Below are 25,126 nucleotides of genomic sequence, written 5' to 3' on the forward strand. Positions count from 1 at the left end.
TGTACAACAACTCCCTGTACCTAAGTCAGAAAGCATGAGGAAATCCATCACTTAGTACACTTTTATATTTTCTCTCAACTGAAGACAGGAGTAGTCCCTGATGACTGCTGCCTGAAGTAGATCCTAGGTCAGTGATAAAGGAAGCTGAGACACACTTACTGTCCTAAGAGCCCATTCTACTTCTGTGCCTTTGCAACTTTTATTTCATGGTAAATAAAATATGACACAGTAGAACTTTTTACTATGTAAATATCTACCATACTAATTAGTAAGTTCAGTAATGTTTGGTCTCTGTCCATAAACAGATAGAGGAGGACCATAGTGGTTTAGATAGTCCCAGTATTGTCTTATTTCTAGCCATGCCCTATCAAGAAAAAAATAATATATATGGCTCCTTAGTTTTCTACACATTATATTCAGGTGCCTCCAAAGAGATGATCCTTGAGGCAAAATTCAAGCTTTCTTTCAATACTTCATAGTTTCATTTTTCTTAGACTAATGGAGTCTCCTTACAGAGGATCTCATTAGTGATTGTTGCAGCTGCTTTATGCTTCAACTGAGAGGTACAGAGTTTAAAGAAATGTTTTATGAATTGTAATTTGAGTAAAAATCCCTTCTGCAAAAGGATGTGTCATTTATTAATATCTATGTACTGATATTTTTAATCATGTATAGCATGTATTCTAATTGATCTTAATACAGGATGAAAGCTGAAAGATCAGAGGAGCAGAGCAGTCAGCCACTAGTTCTCACCTCTACTGAATCCTCAGATCAAAGGGGGCAATCCTGTGTCTAAGAATCCTCAGATTGAATGCACCATCCTGTGTTTAGGAATCCTCAGACTGAGTGCTCTGAGCTCGTCTCCATCTTGTATTCCTCTCTCTGCCTAGCCAAACAACTCCTGTCTCTACCTCCCTAGTTAAAGGCATGTGATTGCAAGTGTTGAGACCAAAGGTATGAGCTCTATTTCTCTTTGAGACTGAATCAACCTAGTGCACCCTAGGGTGGCATTGACTCACAGAGACCCATGTGGCTCTGCCTCCCAAGTGCTAGGTGTGCCACCACTGCCTGGACTCTATGGTTAAATAGTGGCTTATACAAACACTCTGATCTTCACAGAAACTTTATTTTTTTAGATAACAAATGGAATATCACATATCCCCTTTTTCTTGTCTAAAGTTCAAAAGGTTATAGCTAATATAAGAAAAACTATATATATAATAAATATAATAACTTTATACAATATATACACACAGTAAATACATCAACAATGTCTAGTCCATTTGCATTTGACAAATTCAGAGAAAATCCTATGTTTTCTACCCTGTCCTGGTGAATCCAAAGTCTTGTTCATAATTCACTTTCCATCCTAACTTGCATTGCCATTCAAAACTATCTTTTGGTGTCTCTCAATCTTATACATTTTACATCTCTTTAGTGAGCTACTTTTTGAGTGGTAAACAATGAAAACTGTAACTATCTAGTCTCCAACTCCCTCAGAGACCTGAGAAGGAATTAATACTGACTGAATAATCAGGAAGTGAAAGCAAGTGACTTCTAAAAATGTGAGGATAGACAGACACAAGTGGCTGCCTGGACAGTCATCCAAGATTCATCTGCAATATTGGGGCATCCATCTTCAGTCTACAGGCCTAGATTATTTGACAGACTTTTATATGAAGTAGGATTTTTGAAGAACTGTCTCACCTTGTCTTTGCAAATTTGGCAATCACTCTCTTTTGCATTCTGTTTTTTCAGTTAGGACAGCATACTGATAGCAGTTGAAGCAAGTTCACTGGCAAAGCAAGATTCCACCACAATATAGCATTCAGGACATTTTAATATCATTGTTTTATTTTTAATATGAAAATGAGACATGTCTTCTTATGGCAGAACCAATATGGAATTTTCTTTCTTTGTGGCAAAAGTACTACATAGGGAGAGACTGTCTGGTATTAAAGACATGAAAGGGAAAGATCAACCCAGAAACCTCCCAGACCTAGAATGAGGGCTATGATTTGCCCCATACCATGATCCTCCCATCTAGGATCTGCTGGAGAACATGGAGGCATTGGCCCTGCAGATCCAAAGTTACAGGATTTCCATGACTCTGGACAACAATGAAATATCCAAGAGGAGCCCCAGTGTGAGTCTAGTATCTATGGTGTAGCAAAAACCAGAGGCCTGTAACCAGACCAATGACTCATTGTAATGAACACTTGGACATAATGAAACATGGACTAAAGGGTTTACTCTGTCACACCATAGCTTCCAAGATGAGATTTTCTTTTTCTTTTTTTTTCTTCTCTTCCAAATTTTATTTTATTTTTTATCCTGTGGATGAGTTTTCAAGGGTAGAGAGCAATGGAAAGGCATTAGGAGATGAATGGGATCAAGATGCATGCAGCAAAAGCCACATATAATCAATAAAAAGTGAAATTCGAAAGAAAAAGATTTGGGTATTTTTATACTACATATGTCACATATCTGGACTATTTGTCTTACGTTGAATTCGACATTTCCTGTAACAGGAGCACATTAAGTAAAATCCATAGATACAGTAAAATTTTGTGAGAGGACCTCATAGAACACCTGAAGCAACCCAGGTACATTATATACATCATTATAATGACACTCCTCAGTCTGCATTCATCCTGTGTATAATTCCAAAGAGGAATCATGAAACTAGACAAGGAATCTTACCTACTTCCCTTTGCTAAAATTTAAGGATACATATTTCCAGCATACCATAATCTTGTGACTATTTTTTTTTTCTTTAGAAATGAGGAACAGCTTTAGTGAAAAATATAGATGACCAGTCTCTTTTTCTCTTTTGGAGTGACCTATTTGTTGTATGCTTCACTGAGAACTTCTCTTCATAGTTCACAGTAACTGTATACACAATGTACACTACTGATGAGTTTTTTTCAAGATCCAGTACACATATTTAAAGGAAATGACATCTGTCCTATAGTTTAAGTGGAAGAACAAATCATCCAGCACTTCATATCATTTGTACTTCATTTGCCAAACACTTTGTCTTTAATCAGAGCCTGAAGAAAAAGTTTGTAACAAATTAGATCTGGTATTTGATATTATCTTAAAAAAGTGTATCTTTTTCTTTCTAGTGCTATCAAAGATATAAGCCTTTTGTTACCATTGCTATTGCTTTTGTGTTTGTTTGTGTGTTTATAAAGTGAAGGTCAATGAAGTTTACTTGAGTTTTTCCTGGAACTCATATCTATGAAGCAAGATGAACTTGCAGAAATAACAATTGATTGCACTGTCATAATATTAACACAGAAACTACTTACTTTCAATATGAATTATTTATGATTGACATTTTTTCTCTATATAATACAATAAGACTCTGAGAAGACATACAGTTTTGAAGCTGTTATCATTTTGAAATAGCATTATACTTCAAAAACTGATCTTAATCAAAAGGCTTGCAGCATGCTGACAGGTGTACAGCACTATCTTGATTGCTCTGGCTAAAGTTCCAGATCGTTTTCAATCTCAAAACCACACAGGCCCTTTAAACTTCTTGCTGTTATACTGGTTCTAAAATGTCAAATTCTGTTTGTCTGGGGGTTTCTATCTAGCATTGAATTCTGCACTGCAGATATGATTTAAGTAGATGACCTTCGATTAAGCTATCATTCTCTATTGCTTTCACTTTTTTGCTGCTCTACTGGCTGCAATACAAAGGTTTCAGTAGCAATGCTTTCCCATTCATGTGATAAAAAATCTGTAAAGATTAGCGCTCTCCCTGTACTGACTAGACTATACTAGATTTAAAAGAAAGTAAGTGTGAAAATGTACTCTTCACAAAATTACCTAGAAAACACACACACACACACACATGTGTGTGTATATATATGTGTATATATATATATATATATGTATGTATATATATATATATATATTCTCAAGAAGACATACATATACACTTATATTGAGGATATTCAGAAGATATAATGCATCATATTTAGAAGAAAACGCCTAACAGAGTCATAAATATAAACCTAATCATGTTGAATCTGATAATATCTTAGAGGTGATAGTATTTACTGTCCATATTCAATGTAATATTTTATTATATACTATGTGTTATCAAAGCCACTTAGCACAGATGACATTTTTCAAATGGACCTAACCTAGCAGAAATTTGAATAGCCTAAATGCAGAGGTTGTCTCTGAAAAGCAGTCTGGGTGTTTTGTAGTTAGAAATTCAGAAGTCTAAGAGGAAATATTACCTCTCTCTTGACAAAGTCGATTGTATTTTCATAGGGTCAATACAAATAGATTCTGAGTGTTTGAACCCATAGGTATCATGACAAGAGAGTGAGAGGATTAAAGAAGATACCTTGTTCTAATATTCTAGGTATGAGATTAACAATTTGACTTTGGATCCTGTAGATAGTGGTTCTCAACCTTCCTAAAGCTGCTACATTTTGCTATGATGAACACTAACCATAAATTTAGCTTTCTTGTTTTATCAGTTTATTTTTGCTACTTTTATGAATCATAATATAAATGTTGTGTTTTCTGATGGCCTTAGGTGACCACTGTAAAAGGGTTTTTCAACTCTGGGGGTTGAACAAACACTGTTGTAGATGGAGAATACATTGCTTAAGAGAAAAGTACATCAGGTGTTTCTACATGTTGAACTAAATGGAAACATAGTGACAAAGAAAGTAAAGACACTTAAAACTGGTTGTAATCAGGAAATGACATTGTTGATTCACTTTTTCAAACAAACTTATTTCAGACTTAACCATAACTACAAAGTGATAAGAACAGAATTAAAAATTACTAGAAAGATGATCAAAAATGCCCACAGAGAATCAGAGAAGGGATTTATCTTCTTTAAGATTTCTTCTGATTTGCCAAGTATTCAAATTCTTTTCTAATTTTATTTCTCATTTACTTTTGAATATAGATGTGAACTAGATGAACACTTATGAAATTCAGGTACTAAAGCATATTTTTTGTAGCAAACATGGCTGATAAAAATAATTACCTTGCCTGACTGCTGCAGAAATAGATGCAGGGTATTGGTTGCATTTTTTGATCCTTCCCTTCCTAATGGCTTGAGTCGAAATTTAAATGTGTGTGTGGTAAAACTGAGAAGCACAGTTATTTAGCATTTGAAGGATGCCCATGAACAAAACACAGAAAACATCATAAGGGACAAATGAGAATTAGTGATGCCCCACATGAAAAGAAATCTAGCACAAATAAATAATTTGGGACTAGAAGTCAATGGGTTACATATAATTAGTAATTGCTGTTTGCAATTAGGAAAGAAAGTCCCAATAGGTAAATAGGACAAGGTGAAAGAGCACAATTAAGTCCATCTGTGGAGTTTGCAAGTGGTAACAGGATTTCATTTTGATGTTCAGATCAATTGTGGTATCATGAATTTATTTGAGGTCATGCCATGAAGGGCTGCCGTTACTAGCCTAGATTGAAGGAGAAACCAAATCTGTATTCTGATTTCATAGTACAGGCTCTTTCAATTATACCATGATTTTATGCAGACATTGCCTAATATTAGCTCATAAAAAGTCAGGAAATACTTTGACTCCTGTTACTCCCCAGAAATTTTAGTTTGCTGTAACAGCTGGCTTAAGATGCATGCTTAGGAAAGAGCTGAACACTTGTTTCCCTCAACTAACCACAAACGCAAATACCAATAAAGCAGTCATTTATAATATGAAGATTTATTAGGTCTCTCTTCTAGATGATTTTTCATGTGTAGAATGAAAAATATTTTTCTCAGGCTTTATTACTAAGATGCATACTATTTAGTAAATAAAATATGATCTGTATCTATGTATGAAGGTTATATGAGTTCTCCATGAAAAAAGAAAAGAATCTGTGTTTAATAGCAAGGAAATGTGAGGTTTTATGTAACAATGTTTACATTTTAACATAGCCCCAAAGCTATTATAAAGGATTGTTTCTGTTGGGTTGACCAAAAATGCAGAACGAAGTTTGGGGAAACAAAGTTTTCCACAAATGACAATATGTTCTGCATTTTTTCCAGCTCTGAGTTACAAACAAATAAAAAAAATGGGTGCAACCCATAAATACACAACAACATAAATTCACTGACAGTCAGATTCATTTGCAAATTATGATGGAGCCTCTTCATTATTTCATAAATGTGCTCATGTGTTCTGTTGAAGCTAGTAAGCAGATAGAGTGATATTAAATATCAGGAATCTCATCCGTATATCTTACTAGTTTTCTGGGACTAGGTAATGACAAGGAAACATTTAATGGAACTATTTATAAGTTAGGAACTCTTTAGAAAGACCAAACAAATAGCAATTAAATATAAGATAAAATAATTTAAAATATATACAATGTAATCGTTATTAACAGGGACTTTCTGTGAGGGTTCCTTCAAAAAACAAGTACTACACTACAATGTCTAAAAAAAAAAGGCCAAGTAAAGCAAATTACAAGGTATTTAATGAATTGACTTGCTTTGTGTGTAAATTCTTTCATGTCTTTCATGTGAGGTATATCATGTATGTTTAGGCTTGTATTGTGGAATATGTTTATTTGTACATGCATGTGTATGACAAAAGCAAAGATCAGTGATTAACTTCGGGTGCTGTCTCTCCTCAGGTACCATTAGTCTTTTCAGTGTGACAGACTCTCACCGACCTGGAGCTTGTGCAAATTCAAGGCTGCTCATTGGTGAACTCCAGAAAATTGTAATGCCAAGTTTTATTTCATTTCATTCAATGTCCAGCTGTAATTTCAAAGTTCCAAAGTAACACTGTTCATACATCTATCTGGACATATTAGTGTCCTCTTCATCAAAAACACTTAAATAAAAAGTTCTGGCATAAGTATAAAGTACTGAACCTCATCTTAAGAACTCGGGTTGAATAATAAAGCCATATTCCACTAAACTGCACAAAGCTGTGCTGAACAATATTATATAGAAAAGGCAGATGATACACGTTTATTTATTCATTCACAATATATAATAAATACTAACTATTTTTTCGGTAGCATATTGCACTAGCTAGCAGGATACACTATTGAGGAAACCCAATCCTCACTCTCAGGAAACTTTTGTTTAGAAGTGATGAGACAATAAGAAAATGCATAAGTAATCAAGTAAAAAATGTTGCCTGAGCTTGAAAGGGGACCAAGTTAATGCTAAAACAAAATACTCAGGAGCAGCTGACTGTCCAATTTAGATATTCAGATGTTTCTCACTGTGATATAAACTATAAGAGTTGAAGGCTTAAGCATGAAATGCATAACATTACATGAATGTGTGCATGTCATGGATATGGTGAAAGCTTGGCATATTTGATAATATCATGGCAGTTAATGAGTGAAGCAGAAAAATAACAAATATGCAAGCCCAACATTTTCCAAGGTTCTTTAGGCTGAGCTATTTAATTCAATCTTTCTATAATAAAGCTATGAACAAATATTAACTGGGAGTGGCATGGTCTGATATAATCTCTCTGTCTGCCCCAAAAAGAGTGATATTGGAAAGTATAAACAATAGGATTATAGTGGTACATATGTACAATGTTAGTGTTTGGAAAAGGATGCAGAACATTTGGTAGTTCCAGGGCACCACAAGATACAGAGTAACTAGCAGACAGCTTGAAGGGACATGCTAAAGTAAAATAAATTGATGGCATAATAGTAAAATATATATGAAGTGACAATGTGTATCTTGGAAGAAAGTTAGAAGAGGGAATTCGTAATCTGTGTTGCTGATTCAAAAATTATGTGTATATACTCTATGGGCACAGAGTTATATACATATATTCATAGTATATATGAAAGATTTATCTGCCATATATATCTATGGATAAAACAAATGAACAATTATAGTTCAATGAGGAAATCCACTGCTTTAAAATTAATGACATAACAAAGAAGAATAAATATATAAATGAAAAGTCTGAATATGGAAAATACACAAATAAGTAATCATTGCAGAAATATAAATTAAATCCACAGTATGATGTTCACATGATAGCAGAGACAGCTCAAAAGATTGATAGCAGCAAATGCTGACAAAGAAATGGGGAGTTGAATTCATCATCTATTGCTGTAGGAAAGAAAAATCAAAGTCACCTTGGAAAACTATTTGATAAATTGTTTAAAAGTAAGCACTCATTTATAACATGACCCAGGGATTCCTCTTATATATCAGAAAGAAAGCATATGTTTGTAAGATTTGCTAAACAAAGCCCACATGGGTATTTTACTAGCCTCCAGATAGGCAAAATTCAAAGTCCTGCCCTCTGGTGAATGGATTAAAAGGAATGGTCATGTTACCACAATGGGATCTACTCAGTAAAAGGAGGAAAATAGGTTTATACCTGTTACAGTATGGAAGAGTCTCAAAAAATCCAATTATCTAAAGAAAACTTAAATTCACAAGAAATTTTCTAGAATGCAAAAACAAGAACATATGAAGTATCATTTTAGAGTGTGGGAGGTAGCATAAAGTATTATTCATAGTTGTTTCACATCTGTATGAAATTAACCAAATTATCAAATACACAATTAAAAGGCTAAACTTCATTATTTTATACTACAAAAGATAATTGCTGCATAAAATGTCCATTTGTTGAAAGGAGGTGATTAGACAGCCTCTGCTGGCCATTTTCCAGACTCTGGGTTCCTTCTCTGGGAAAACTCACTTTCTTCATGTTTACTGTTCTGATATTGCTGAATGAAGTCTAAATGATCTCTCTTATAATTTTAGACTTTGAATGATGAGAAAGGTGCTGTTATGAGATCATTATATATACCTAAATCTACATTCCTATAGCTATTATTTTTCCATTAGTATATCATCAATATTTTTTGTAAAGTATGAAGCTGAACTTGAGTAATATTGTACAAATCTTTTGATTCATGAGATTTTTAGTGAGACTGTTTTTCAAAAAGGCCATAAGAGACAAATCCACCAATTTTATTCTATGTGGCATTTTATTTATAAAAGGAATCCACTTTTTAATGTTTCCATCTTGTATGTATTATTATACACTGGCAGTAATATTTGAGATTCCAAATTTCCTATACAAATTTTTTTGTAAACCAGACAGAAAATACCATGCTATCAATGATTGCACTGTAATGTTTGTGATTCATTTGTTTCATTAATCAATAATAAGAAACATATGATGACTGCTGTATAGTAGATACTATTAATAAATACAATTAAATAATTTCAGGAAAAGAATGATAGAACATATAGACTTCAAAAAAGATGCTTAGGGTGTTGGCATACACTTTTAATCCCAATACTCAGGAAGCAGAGGCAGGCAGATTTTTGTGAGTTCGAGGACAGCTAAGTCTACTAAGCTACATGGTGAAACCCTGTCTCGAAAATACAAAAACCAAACCAAACAAAACAAAACAAAAAACAAACAAACAAAAAACAAAAAGAATTCACAAAAATATTTTTACTGACTCATTGTTTTCTATGTAAAAAAAGAACATTATTAATGAAAGTCCCCTGGGAATTGAAGTGGATTTAAAGTATCAGGAGCAATTAAAATCCTTAAGAATCTAAGGAGGATAGCTTTACTATAAAACTCAGATATGGTGTTTCCTGTTTGGCTCTGACTTGTGCTTTTATATCTTTTTCTTCTCCATGCCTACCTTCTCATGATGTTCTTTTCATCATGCCACACATGTGTATAGACTTTGTGAGCTTGAGTATCTTGTACTCCCTTCCCATCTCATGGGGTTATTCCTGTAATCTACTCAATATTACCAAATCACCCATTTCATGCACCCAATATATGTTCACATGTGAACAGAACATAAGTTCATTGAATTATCTGCCAGTTCTTTCATTGTCTTCACATTCATACAAGCAGTTACTGTGTCTAGAATATTCTTGGGATAGAATAAATGCTTGCTAAATCCAAAATTATGAAAGAATTTGGCTGAAAAAGTGTAAGAAAAAGACTAAACACTTAGAAAAGTGAAGTGGACATTGCTGATATCTTGGGGCAATGTGAAATGTTGTAAAGATCTTCCCCAGAACAAAGTCAATTGGCTGCAGGCAGAGGATAAGGATGTTCAATTTCATTTTTCTTAGAGAAAAGGGTACATTCTATCTTTCACACAAATTGGTGCAATTACTGGAAGGAGATAGAATTATCCTGCTTGCTATTGTATGTGCAGTTTCCCAGAATATGGAAGATACCTTCAGGGATTTATTAGCAACTTTCTACAGTCAGAATATTTTAATGTTTTGAATGCCCTGGACACTGAATCCTCAAGAAAAAAGAGTTTTATTTCCAGAGCTTTTGCATAGTACTCTTATAATTATGTTGGGAATAATATAAATTTTAACCCATAAATGTTCACTCGTTTCTTTTGCTAGCCTCAAGCCCTCTAAAGGGTGTGCTGTCATAGTCTCATTTGTCTTCCAGTTCTCACCCTAGCACACAGGAATAGTGGAAATGGGGAAACAGGAGTAGGAAAAGAGAAAGCACAAATGGGTTTTGTATCCCTGTGGTCACAATATAAGTGACAGAGAAAGAATAAAAAAAAAAAGAAATTACATAGAGGGAATAGAAATAGATGTTGAACAAAGAAAAATATAGCCAGAATTTCAGGATTGGGGATGGAAATTACGACAAGGAATTGTGTGTTCTCTGAACACTGTGTAAATGCAGGGTCTGTTGCAATGGGAAAGATGAGAGAAATATAGAGAGAGCAACATGTATATTCCTGTTTTCATATTTTTCAATATACATATTTAAACAGCATCTATTATATATTTCTTAAAATATTGAGAAAAGCATACACATTCTCAAACTTAGTCTTAAGAAATTCCTAATGAACTACACATTTTGTTGTCTCATTTAAACTCAGTCTCTCTCTCTCTCTCTCTCTCTCTTTTTCTCTCTCTCTCTCCCCTTCTCCTTTCCTCCCTTTTGACTTATTTCTTAAAGGGGAAAAACAAAACAAAACAAAAAAAAAACCAAAGTATCATTCATGTAATTAAAATGGAACCTAATATATAATGCACATTCAAGGATGACCTAAATATTTATATGGTGTCTTACTTGTATATTGATTATAAGAAACATCAAACCAAGGCAACATTTAATTTTGGGATGCACGGTTGCAAAGGATTAGAATCCATGACTATTCTGAACCCATGGAGATCGCTTAAATGGGTGCATCCAGGCAGGCACAACGATGGATAAGTAACTGAGAGTTTACATATTGATATACCAAGCACAAGGAAGACAACGTGCTAACTGGGATTGGCAGAGCATTTTAAATTGTCAAAGCCCACCCCCAGTGACTGACACAGCTCCAACACACCCAGAAGTATTAATATTTCTCAAATAGTTCCACCGAAAATACTCAAATATTAGCCTGTGGTTGCCATTCTCATTCAAACCACCACATATAGGCCATTACAATATAAACCATATTGGACATTAATAAATAAATTAGATACAGGAAAATAGGTCAAATGTTAAAATTCTGCTGATGTTCCATATAAAAGCACTTATGATGCCAAATAATTTTAAACAGTATTTTTAATGCTTAGAGAATTGCATACAAATAGTTTTGAACACATTTAACCCACACAACTTTTTCCATATCTCTCTTTCCTACTCACGTGTCTGTGAGGGAATTTTACCTCCACCCATACTTTCAGTCCAGCTTGTATTGAAAAAAAATTCTTAAGAGTGGTCCCTGCCCTAGGGTGTGATTTATCTACCAGGGTCACTATAGAAAAAGTTTTATCCCACCTGGTCACATAGCCATTTATTCCCAAATAAACACACATTGACTTGTATTAAGTAAAAACTGTTTGACTGATGGCTTAAGTTTCATTCTGGCTTAATTATTAAAACATTAACTATTAAGTTACAAATTCTCCTTGGCCTTATCTTACTGGAGCATGCCTGGAATTCTACCTTCCCACTAGCTACATGGTGTCTTCCTCTTTCTCTTCTCAGCATGCTCCTTGTCTGAGAGCCCCGTATACCTCCTGCTTGACTGCTGGCCAATCAGCATTTCATTAAACCAGTAAGAGAAACCACCAAGAAGCATGGTCCTTAGTAGGGCACCTTAAAAGAGCCATGTGGTTGTTGCCATTAACACTGAGTCAGGAAGCCTCTTTTAAAGGAGACAGGAGCCTCTGCTTGCCTCTTGTAAATAGATCCCACCTGAGAAATTGCTGCTACCAAGAAGCTGTGCTTGCCTCTGTTCTTTTGTGTTTAGAATCACTTTTTAAACATTTGTCAGGTTTCATGTGGTAATCCCCCATGAGGTCATATCATTAAAGAAAGCTAATGATCCTCCCAGCAGCAGTCAAATGCCAAAAGCTCCTTTGTGAGGAGTGGCATTCAATGCCTACTTTAATTCTCTATGCTGGAATTCTATCTGGCTTTCTCTTCCAAAGGTCTGGTGGAGGATATCACAAGTGCAATGGGTTCCTATGTGCAAATAACTGTTGTGTCTAGAAAATTATATGTCCTTTATATAATTATCTACTTATACCTGTTACAACAATTGAGGTTTTCTCTGATGAAGATGGCTCAGTGATAATAATGAAATGAGATATGATGGTCCTGCTTTGGAAAGAACTCTCCCCTATCTCTTGTTCTTACACAAGGACGATTTGTGGGATTCTGTGGTAATTTTCATCTACTGCAAGAGAAAGCTTCTCTAAAAAGGGTTGAGAAATACAAAAATCCAATGACCTAAGGGTAGAGCAATAAGGCATTAGTAATAATTTTAATACTATGTCAATTTATCAGAATAATAGTGTTTTATACCCATCTAGCCTCATTTTCCTGTCCCTTTTAGCAGTGTCAGGTTTAGCATTTATCTCATATACTAAAACTTAGACATAATCAGTAAGTGATTAGTTTCTCCTAAATCAAATCCTAAACATAAATTAATTCATAGTTAAAATATGAAATTTGGCAAAATATTATAGTTCAAATGTAGAGATTACATTGTGCTTATTATTTTTCCCGCATAACTACTTTCTTTATCTTATAATTTGCCAAAGGCCAAAGTTCAGGTCCTGAGACAGGGTAGGGGCATCATCGAAGAAGTATGGTCTGAGAATGATCTGAATACCAGATGAGTGTCATACCTTTGGCTGGCCCTGAATAGCATGAGTCATCTTTAATTTTACTTCAAACACAAGATTTTTTTTTCTCACCCTTCAAGTTTAATCTCTTGAAAAATCAAGTATGTTTTCTCCCATTTCATTTTTGTTTTGTTTTGTTTGTTTGTTTGTTTATTTTTCAACATTTTATTTCTTTCTTTCTTTTTCTTATTTTACATACAGATTACAGTTGCTTCTCTGTCCCTTCCTTCCTCCCTCTCTTCCACCCTCCCATGCCCCCTGTCCACCCTTCCATCCCATTCCACCCACACTCCACATGTAGAGTGATGCCTTCTTAGAGGGGTCATCTAAAACTGTCAAGTCATTTTAAGTAGGGACTCAGACCTCCCTCCTGACGCTGGGTTAAGGGAGTATCCATCCATGGGGAATATGCTCCCAAAGTTCTTTCTTGCACCAGGGATACATCCTGGTTCTACTATCAGAGGTCACTAATATTGCCCGGGCCTTCTAAATGAGACCCATGTTCGAGGACTGATCTCCAAAATATATGAAGAACTCAGGAAACTACTCACCAAAACACCAAATAACCCTATTAAAAAATGTGGTGCATAACTTAAGAGAGAATTCTCAATAGAGGAAATCAAAAAGGCTGAAAGACTTTCCCTATCAGGGAAATGCAAATCAAAACAACTTTGAGATACCATCTTACTCCTCCTGCCAGAATGGCTAAGATTAGGAACACCAATGAATACTTATGCTGGAGAGGACATGGAGAAAGGGGAACACTCCTCTGCTGCTGCTGGGAGTACAAACTTCTACTGCCATTTTGGAGAACAGTATGGCGGTTCCTCAGGAAACTGGGAATTAGTTTACCACAGGACCTGACCAGGCAATCCCACTCTTAGGCATATACCCAAATGATCCATATCCACGCAGCAAAGACATGTGTTCAACTATGTTCATAGAAGCATTATTTGTAATAGTAAGAACCTGGATGCAACCTAGAAGCCCCTCAACTTAGGAAAGGATAAAGAAGACGTGGCACATTTACACAATGGAATACTACTCTGCGGGGGAAAAACAGAAACAAAAACCATGGAATCTTAAAATTCGCAGGCAAATGTATGGAACTTGAAGAAACTATCCTGACTGAAGTAACCTAGTAACAAAAAGATGAACATGATGTGTACTCACTCATATATGGATTTTAGACATAGAGCAAAGGATCACCAGCCTATAATTCTCCTAATTTTTATATCAAAATAACTTAAACCCAAAACAACTCTCAGCATGTTATTAGCTTGACTAAGTATCACACAAGGCACATCTTGTCCTAACACAGGCATACATTCTCAAGAGCAGCAAATTAGTTGGCAAAACTTAACAAAGTATATTTACATAAAATGTGGAGATTTGCCATAGAGTGCTTGTATACAGTAAGTTTGTACTTTTTTAACTGTCTATTAACTTTTATTGCTTCTATTCCTGTCAGCACTTAATCAGACCAGTTCCCAGGGTTAGTGGTAACAGGTGTTATTTCCAGATGAAACCATGAGAAGCATCAGTTCCCAAAGATTTTTAGGGGAAAATATTTGAGAAAAAAATTGGGATTTCTAGGTATGATCACATCTGTCCCATGTATGACTGACAAAATGACTCTAAAAATACACAAAGAGAATCATCAATATTATGAGAGAGAAGAGAGGATGCACCCTGTCTGGTTCCAGCATGATCTTGTGTTGTACTGAGGTCTCTGGTTCTTGCCAAGTGAGAGGTCAACTCCACAGAACTTGCTACATAGAGACCCACTGCACAAGCATTCATATTAGTCCACATGGCTTCCAACAGCATTTATTATACAACAAATACAGATAGAGGAAATATATCTCTCCAGATACATGTAAAAACAGATGTCTTTGTTTATACTGAGAATAATAGCATTTTTAGTTTTTTCGTTAACAAATCAAAAAACTGGTCATCCTGTCTCACAAACTCAATACAACTTTTAATGTCTCTACCTCTGAATGATAACATTAACCACACATCACATGTTTAGCTTATTCTTCTGTCTGATTCAAGTTATTTTAAGAATAAGCACAGAACATTATTTATGAAAGTTTTTTAAATTTAATGAATCTTTCTGACTAAATTTTATATCCTTTCTGGGTTGCCTTTCACATGCAATCCAGCAAAGACTCCCTCTATTCATATATACATCCAGTGTCACTGTCTTCTAAACAAAATTACATATTTATTCAAAGGGGTCCTATTTTTCTTTACATGCTGTAATTAGCTAAGTGTTTGGCATATTTTAAACTATAAAAAAATAGAACATATCTAAGATGTATTCAATTTTTAAACTTCCGAGTTTAATTAGTTAAAAGAAAATGTCTGGTCTGTTCCATTTCTCCAACATCTGTCAGAGCACATTTTTCATTTTCATTGCTTTTGTTAGTGTTTTAGAGTTTATGCCATCACTACCCACAGGCGCTATTTCTAGTTGTCTAATTGAGTTGTCTGTCTCTTTCTAGTCCATCATTCAAATGCATAGATACCATTTTAGACTATTGGTAGTGTCATTCTAGATTATGAATGTATCTATGTTTATGCCCTACATATTCCTAAGCATGATTTTGCGATTTTTATTTCTTTTACTCTTTTGCTCTTTGTGTATTTTTAGGAGCCTATTACCCAGCTCCCAATAAATCACACAAGGAGAACAGAACTTTTACTTATAAATGCCTGGCCTCAGCTTGGCTTATTTCTAGTCAGCTTTTCTTAATTTAAATCTACCTTTTGCCTCTGGGATTTTTTATTTTCATCTTTATATCTTACCTTCATTCACTCTTACTACATGCCTGGCTGTGAGCTGGGTGGCTGGCTCCTAGTGTACTACTTTCCATGTCTTCTTGATCCTTCTCTTCTCTCCCCTGATTTCTCCTTGTAGTTATTGTCTGTGCTGGCTATCCATAACTATCCATTCTCCTGAATTGCTATCGGCCATTCAACAATTTATTAGACCAATCAGGTATTTTAGACAGGAAATGTAACACACCTTCACAGAGTTAAACAAATTTTACATGAAAGAATGCAACACATCTTTGCATCAAGAAACAAATGTTCCAATCCACAAAAAAGAAAAAAATTCAATACCTCTCAAATTAATATTTCCCAGAGAGATCAAAGAGATACCAAATTTGAAAGAAAGAAGTCAAAATTTCACTATTTGTAGATGCTGTGATAGTTTACATAAGTGACACGAAAATCTCTACAGCAAAGTACAAGGATACATGATTACAAAAAAAAAAAAAAAAAAAAAAAAAAAAAAAAAGAGAGAGAGAGAGAGAGAAATCCCTACTATATACAAACAATAAAGGGGTTGAGTATGAATTAGAGAAATATAACCTTTTACAATAGCCACAAACAACATAAAATATTTTAGGGTAATGCTAACAAAACAAGTGAAAGAGCTATATAATAAGAACTTTGTGTCTTTAAAGAAAGGAATTAAAGAAGATACCCAAAAATGGAAAGATCTCCCATACTCTTACATAGGTATGATCAACATAGTAAAAATGGCAATTGTGCCAAAAGCAATTTACAGATTCAGTGCAATACCCACCAAAATTACAGCTCAATTCTTCACAGACCTTGAAAGAAGAATCATCAACTTTATAAGGAAAAACAAAAGATTCACGATAGCCAAAACAACCCTGTTCAATAAAGAAACTTTTAGAGGTATCACCATCCCTGACTTCAAATTCTATTATAGAGCTATAGTCCTGAAAACAGCTTGGTTTTGGCACAAAATTAGACAGGAAGACCAATGTAATCAAATTAAAAACCTGATATTAAGACACACACCTATGAGCATCTGATTTTTGACAAGGAAGCTAAAATTATACAATGGAAAAAAGAAAGCATCTTCAACAAATGGTTCTGGCATACTTGACTTGTAAAAGATGCCGATAGATCCATATCTATCATCTATTGCCATGCACAAAATTCAAGTCCAAATGGATCAAAGACCTTAACATAAATCCGGCCACACTGAACATCTTAGAAGAGAAAGTCAGAGGTACTCTTGAATAAACTGGTATAGGGGAATGCTTGTTGAACATAACACCAGTAGAATAGACACTGAGATAAAAAATTAATAAACAGAACATCCTGAAATTGAAAACATTCTGTAAGGCAAAGGACAAAGTCAATAAGACAAAATAGAAGCAACAGAATGGGCAAAGATAGTCACCAACCCTATAACTGACAGAGGGCTGATTTCCAAAATATACAAAGAACTCAAGAAACTTGTCACCAATCTACCAAATAATACTATTAAAAAGTGGGGTACAGAACTAAATAGAGAACTTTCAATAGAATAATCTAAAATGGCTGAAAGACACTGAAGAATGAGTTCAACATCTCAGCCATCAGGGAAATGCAAATCAAAACAACTCTGAGGTGCCATCTTCTTACTCATGTCAGAACGGTTAAAATCAAAACACCAAAGACAGTTTATGCTGTTAATGATGTGGAGAGAGGGGTACCTTCCTTCTCTGCTGATGGGAGTGCAAACTTGTATACTCAGTTTGGACAATACTCAGTCTACCTCAAGATCCAATAATTTCACTCTTAGGCATATACCCAAAAGATGTACATTCCACTGTTCAACTATGCTCAAAGCAGCATTATTTGTAATATCCTGAACCTGGAAGTAACTTAAATGCCCCTCCACTGAAGAATGGATGGAGAAAATGTCATACACTTACTCAATGGAGTACTACTCAGTGGGGAGAAAACTGGAATCTTAAAATTCACAGGCAAATGGATGGAACTACAAGAAACCATCCTGAGTGAGGTAACCCAGTCACAAAAAAAAAAAAACGGTTATATACTCACGCATATATGGATTTTAGACATAGAGGAAAGGGTTACCAGCCTACAATTCACACCACCAGAAAAGCTCAGAAACAAGGAGGACCCTAGGAGATACATACATGGTCCACTGGAAAGGAAAAGGGACAAGATCTCCCAAGAAAATTGGGAGCATGGAGGGAGGGGAGAGGAAAATAGGAGGAAGAGTCAGGGAGCGGTGGGCATAAGCATGAAGGAAGATTGAGTCAGGGAAAGAATAGAGTAGAGCAAGAAAAGGGATACAATGATAAGGGATACCATTATTTAAGAGAAATCTGGCACTAGGGAAATGTCCAGGGATCCACAAGGAAGACCCCAATTAACAATCTAAGCAATACTGGAGAGGCTACCTAAAATGCCTTTCCCTGATAATGAGATTGATGACTACCTTATTTACAATCCTAGAGCCTTCATCTAGTTGCTCACAGAAACAGAAGCAGACACCCACATCTAAACACTGAGCCAATCTCTTGTAATCCAGTTGTAGACAGGGAGGAGCAAGAGTAGATGGCTCAAGACCAGGCCAGTGATAGCCACAGAAACTGCTGATGTGAACAAGGGGGAGCTCATGGACTTCAGTCTGGTTTCTGGTAAAGTAGATTGCCTGATTTTGGTGGTAGTTGAGAGAACTGGGCAGTCTATGCGGCCTCTGGTAGTGGATCATATTTATCCCTACGATATGAATGGATTTTGGGAGTCCATTCCACATAGAGGAATATTCCTTCAGACTAGACACATGGGGGAGGGCCAATGATATGACAGACTTTGAAGACTCACCATGGAAGGCATCACCTTTCCTGGGAAGCAAAAGGTGGATGCTATGGGGATTGGTGTGGGAAATAGTGAAGGAATACCAGGGTGCTAGAACTGGAATTGACATGTAAAATATGCTTGTATCAAATATAAATGAAAAACAAAAATATAATCATCATCTCACTTCTTACAAAAGCATTAATTTAGGTAAGTTTCTAAGCTCAGAAGTAATCTGATAACTCAGGACCTTCCCCAATTTACTCACCACAGTACAGTGACTGTTCTTTAGAACACCTGTAAGACTATGTAGGACAGCTTATCTATCAAGGGGGCAGGAGGAAAGGGGCAGGGGATAGTTATACCCCAGAAAGAATGTCCAGTTGGTTATATGTTGTGGTATGTTATTGGTTAGAGAAGGAACGTTAAGGGTACTTCATTTGCATACTAGAAAGCAGCAGGGAGCAGGGGAAAGAACCTTATAAGTTAGTAAGAAACAAAAGGAAGTCTAGTCATAGATGTTTCAGCAGTCAGATAAACATCATCGAGTTCTCATAACTTTGAAGATACATAAGTTTATCAGGTGCTATATGTACCAAGGCATATCTGCACCCTGGGAAGTCTATCTGCTAGGGTTGTTTGGTGCTTGAGCAAAGCAGGGGAGCAACCAAACTGGTGCTGCAATCAGGATGAGAAAATCTGTGTTTTTAGACATGCTTTTATTCCTTCTGTGTTTCTGGCCAGCCCTGCTCTGCCTAGCTGCAACACCTATGAACAGCATGCAGGACCCAGGTCCAACATAGCAAGATACCCATAAAGGTACAGTAGTGACAATCACTTATTAGTGGTAAACAATAGTTGTCAAATTGAATTTAAGGCCTACTCAACATGAGGGAAATTATGCCTGTACTGACAGCCTAGGTAGCTTGCTGGGGTGATTGAGGTTGTCACAGAAAACTATCTACAATCATCACTTAGCTACGCAAACATAATTCCATACCATCTCCTAAAGCTTATTCTTACACCCACATAAAAGTGTAGCTATCATTGCTCATCAAAGACATCTCTCTTTATGACAATGGGGACCACAGGAGAAAAATGCAACTGGACACAATGCAGAGAACACTGGACTGTGGAGAGGCCAGCTCAAAAGGATACATCTAGCATAGTTACCAAAACTATGGCTCAGGGAAAGTAGCAGAAGACAAGGAAGAAAGATGGTGAGTCAATACTAGGAAGTGTGAAGTGAAACCTTCTCTCCCCAGAAAGGCTTCATAAAAAAGACTGGAACAATGGCAGCATCAATGGATGTGGTAACTTTGAAACTGGTAAAGTTCATGGAATCTACCCCTAATTGAAAAGCTACAAAGTAATTAAAGACCGCAAGAATAAGAACTCACTTCTCCCAGAAATGAACACCTCAGTTGATTGTTCAATGCACTGAAACCACATACATAAAAACAAGTATCATTGCTAACAATTAAACATTCAATGTGAAAGACTGCATCAATGTGAAAGCAGAAGTAATGGGAGGGGCTGGAAAGAGGAAACTTGGAGAGGCTGGAGGTAAGAAATGGATGTGGGAAATTCGTGCAAATCTATTTTAGTTAAAATATAGTAAACAAACAGAAGTAATTGGTTATTCTATGCTTCATAATGACACAGTTGAAGCCAGGTCCATTTACAAAACTGGCTGGGCAGAAAAAACATTCTGTGGCAGAACTAGAGCCCTGGTCATTTCTAGTTGAAATAATTTGATTTTTTTCTACCTTCGTTTTTACATGGTACAAAGCTAAGAGCTATTGGACAAAAACCAAGAAGTGTATTAATTCAGCAATTTTATCAGGAAAAAGGCGTTTTCACAATCAACCCCTGCATCAGAGCAAAAAACATACTAGGAAATTATGTATTACTTGTCTTCAAATAATGAGGAAGAGAGAACAGGGGTGTTAGTAATGCACAAAAAAATTTGAGCTTTTCTTTAGGAATCATTTTATCTGACTTCTGACTCCTTGGGGGGGGGGGAAAGAGGAAAACTAAAGTGTAATTTTGCTTGTAATTAATTTTCATTTTACATGAACATTTTTATGTATTTAAATGCAAATGTTTTTAAAAGCCAGTAATAAGATATAGCACTGCTGTAGCTCTCCATTCTATTCCACATGTAAATCAATTTGTTCTGTCCTTCGGTCCTTTTCTTCCAAGCCCTTCTAAATATTGGAGAGAAAGACTTTCCTTTATCACATTATTTGCTTACAATTATATGCAGTTATAACTATTCATAATGCTTTAGTATTATCTATTTCCTTATTATTTTCTTACATATTTTTAGAAAGCTAGTTACCCATGTGGTTCGAGTTATTTCCATGCATTGATTAATAACATCTTTTTATACAATGCCAAGTATGTGAGGAAAAAGGTTACAGTGTGTGTGTTTTTCAGGATCATTATTAGCTCCCTCTATTTATGCTTCCTATTGTTTTAATGCTTAAATTAAAAGTGTTTTTCACACCAGTCATTACAAGGAAGCTGTCCCCTTAAACTTGAAATTTGGGTGTTGGGACAATTTGATCTATTTTGTTGTAGTTGAGGCAAGATTTTCCATGTAGTCCATGCTGAAACTGACTAATGGTTTTATTTCTATCATAGTTTCACAAATGCTGATGTCAAAGGTGAGTGCAATACTCACAGATTTGTTTTTTATTCTTCTTATTCCTATATACTTATTATTATTTACAATGTAGACAATGAAAGGTTTACTAAAATCATAGTATTGAATTACTTTGATATTTATAGAAAAATTAGGCAAATTATTACTGAATGAAACTTGAAATATTTTTGTTTTATTGTGATTTTACCTTTACCATGTAAAATTCTAATATTTCCTTGGACACCAGCACGTTCAAACCCAAGAAAAGCCTAAGTCCTTTTCACAAATGTAATATTTTGATGAAGTAGATTATGTCTAGGTAGAGATACAAATTCTTTTGTTCTAGTAAGTATATCATTGATAAATTCTTCACCTATTCTGAGAGCTTATTTATCCTCCCACTTCCTTCTTTACTTCTCACATCTTTCATTTTGCTCTTTAAAAATCATCTTGAACAGCCCACATTTTTCTCAGAGATCATGAAATTCACCGGTCATAATTTTAATTTATCAATAGCTTCTCTCAATACCTTTTATTTCTTTATTCTAAGGTTCATGTTTGGTTTTTGTCTCTCAGATAATTAAAATTCCTTTGAATGTTCTTTGCTGAATGTTTTACATGGATCCTTCTATCTGTCTCACTTCTGTTCACTCATAAACTTTATTTTGAAAAAATATGATCTTTTTATTAAGTTTCATATCGCAGTTATCTTTGGGTCCTTCATAGTGGAATGTTGTTGTGGTACACCGTCATTCTGGCATTGTACTTTATATTATTTCTTATATGATGCTTCATGTCTGTCCCTCTAGTGCCATATAATCTAATTTCATTGCATCATCATTGTGTTAAGCAAAATCAATCAGGCTCAGAAGAATATTGAATGTCTTCTCTTATACATGCAATGTTTGTTACCATAATATATTTTGTATATTTTACGATATACATAGTAGAAAACCTCCCAACGAAACTCATTATTTTAAGTATTTAATTAAACTTTTATTAATGTCAGTTATTTGGTTAATAACTATTTTTATATACTCCTGTTTACATCACCCTGATTTTCCATGGAAGCTTTCCTTCTTATTTATAATAATTTGTAAATTCTAAACGTGAAAACTGTAATTAATATCTATTGTAATCCATAAGGTCATTATTTCCCTACTTTTGTTTTTCTTATATTTGTGTTATGAATGCTCACTGGACCTATTTAGTTTGCATAGTATAATATTTTTATTATTTGTAGTTAATGTTTAAGTCTAACAATGATTTTCAATAATAAACCAAAATTACTGAGTTACTTTAAAGAAGTATGTTCAATAAGGTGATACTAACTTGATATCATATTTCCTTAAGGAAGTAAATAAAAATATAGTCTATTCAAGAGTTTACTTTTCTTCTGCAATAAGAAAATAGAAGTAAAAAATAAATCTTTTCTTTCATCAGATGATTGCTATTAATTTTATTTGTGACAGTGGTAGGCACTCTTCTCTTAGCTGGAGGTTCAGGGTTAAAAGGTGTTTCACCATCTGGTAAGGTGAATTAAACACATAATTATTCATGACTGTAAAGGCTGAACTGTTCTATGAGACATCATAGGAACAACATCTGTCTAAGAACCTGAGGTCAAGTAAGGGTGAGACCAAACACCATGTCTAGGCTGATGTCTGAATCATGTGTAAGAATTCACCAGCTTAATTTCAGGAGGAACAAAGGTCATATAACAGGTACAAGAAGTCCCAAAGGAGGGAGATATGAACATGCATACAAAGAGACAGAAGAAGTTTGATTTTATTTAGTGGCAATTCTGATTGAGAGATGAAGTTGGGTAAGAAGGCAGAAAATATTAAGAGTTTGAATCTCAAGGCCATAAAATTAATTTTAATGTATTTCAGTACTTATTAGGGTGTGGAATATTCATCTATGGCAAAACGTGTGGGTTAAGTAGAAGAAAGAGTTAATAAAGTAAGAGATGGGAGTAGAAGAAAGCACTAATAAAGTAAGAGATGGATGGGAGAACATAATAGATATAATCAAAGCTAAACTTGGGAGATGTCACAAATAGAAGTGGAGCATTAAGAAAAGAAGAACTACTTTGAATGGCACGAATATCACAAGGCATGCTTAGAAAACTGGGTAACAAAGAGAGGATGATTTTTATTGTTTTCCTGTTTGCAGTTATCTTCAAGCTTAAAATTCAAACAATCTGTTTATTGTATTTTGCCAGCAGCAAGCAAAGAATAATTTCACATGGTTAATGGACTTTCTAGAGAGCTATAACATAAGTGATTAATTTTCTTTATCTTACTATTGGCAGAGTAACATTGAATATGATAGCAATTTGACATCAGATATACACTTTCCTGGGGTCATAATTTTTTATTTGTACCAAATCTGCTGGCAATGTCAGTGTAATGTGAGGCATAACACCGCTGATTTGGAGAACTAGCTGTGGCAGTGAGCTTAGAGTATCAGTCCAGAGAAGAGGGGCTCTAGGAAAAGCCTGAGAGCCTCCTGTGTTTGTGTGGCAGCTGAAGACTAAAACAAAACGTGCAGGGTGTGGTTGGCATATGCCTTTATTTCCAGCTCTCAAGAGGCAGAGGCAGGTGCATCTCTGAGAGTCTGAATCCAGCCTGGTCTACAGAGGCAGTTCCAGGACAGGCACCAAAGCAATACAGAGAAACCCTTTCTACGAAAAAAGAAAGAAAGAAAGGAAAAAGAAAAAGAAAAGAAAAAAAAACTTGCTCAAAGATTTGCGGAGAAAACATAGCTGGTCGGGCAAGAACACACGCAGTGGGGAATCAAACTGGTGTCCCACTTGTAGTTCAGGCTTGGCCTCTAGGCTTTTTTTGTGAATTTGTACTTTATGTTGTGTGCCAAATGGAACACAAAAAATAAAAGACCTTAGGAATGGTATTGGGGTTCAAGCTTCAAGCTGAAGATCATAAAAGCAAATTAGTTGGTCAGGCTGAAAGTTGATCCTGGCTCCAACAAACCTCAGACTATAATCCCATACACCTCACCATGGTTGGAGAATGCAGAGACTTCAATGTCTTCCTATCCTCAACTTACTGGAGAACGAATGCCTTATACTGACTACTAAATACCCTGCTCCTATCTTTTATACCTTTCTAGTGCTGGGATTAATAAAATGTGATCCCAGGTGTTGACATCATCTTCATGTGAGCTGTTTCTATTTATGCCTAATAAATCTTGTGTAGATATGGGTGGGGCATGGACTCTCAAGAGATCCTTCTGTCTCTTAATCCAGAGTCCTAGGATTACTGGTGTGTGTTACCACCTGCTAGCTTCTGGCTGCTGGGATTAACGGTGTGTATCACCAGTGCCTGACTGCTTGAGACTGACTTAGTTTCCTGAATCCTCAAGCAAACTTTAATAAATCATAAATATCACTACAAATACATTGGTAAATAGAAGGATTTGATTATTTAAGGACTTACTATACATTTAAAAATAGTCTGAGAGGATTTGTTTTGCATTTTTTTATATTACCAACCCTTATTGAACCAAAATAAGGTCCATGATAGACTGAAATCTTACAAGGAAGTAGTTGATAAATTCCAAAGACTCACTACCTACCCCATTTCACACAGTCAGGAAATGGCCATGCCATAGCTTGGATTCAGGTCCAATTGCCTCCATCATTGATTCATGAAGTTTTCTACTAT

This window comes from Phodopus roborovskii, unplaced genomic scaffold (genome assembly GCF_943737965.1).
Source record: "Phodopus roborovskii unplaced genomic scaffold, PHOROB, whole genome shotgun sequence".
In the NCBI taxonomy this organism is placed as follows: domain Eukaryota; kingdom Metazoa; phylum Chordata; class Mammalia; order Rodentia; family Cricetidae; genus Phodopus; species Phodopus roborovskii.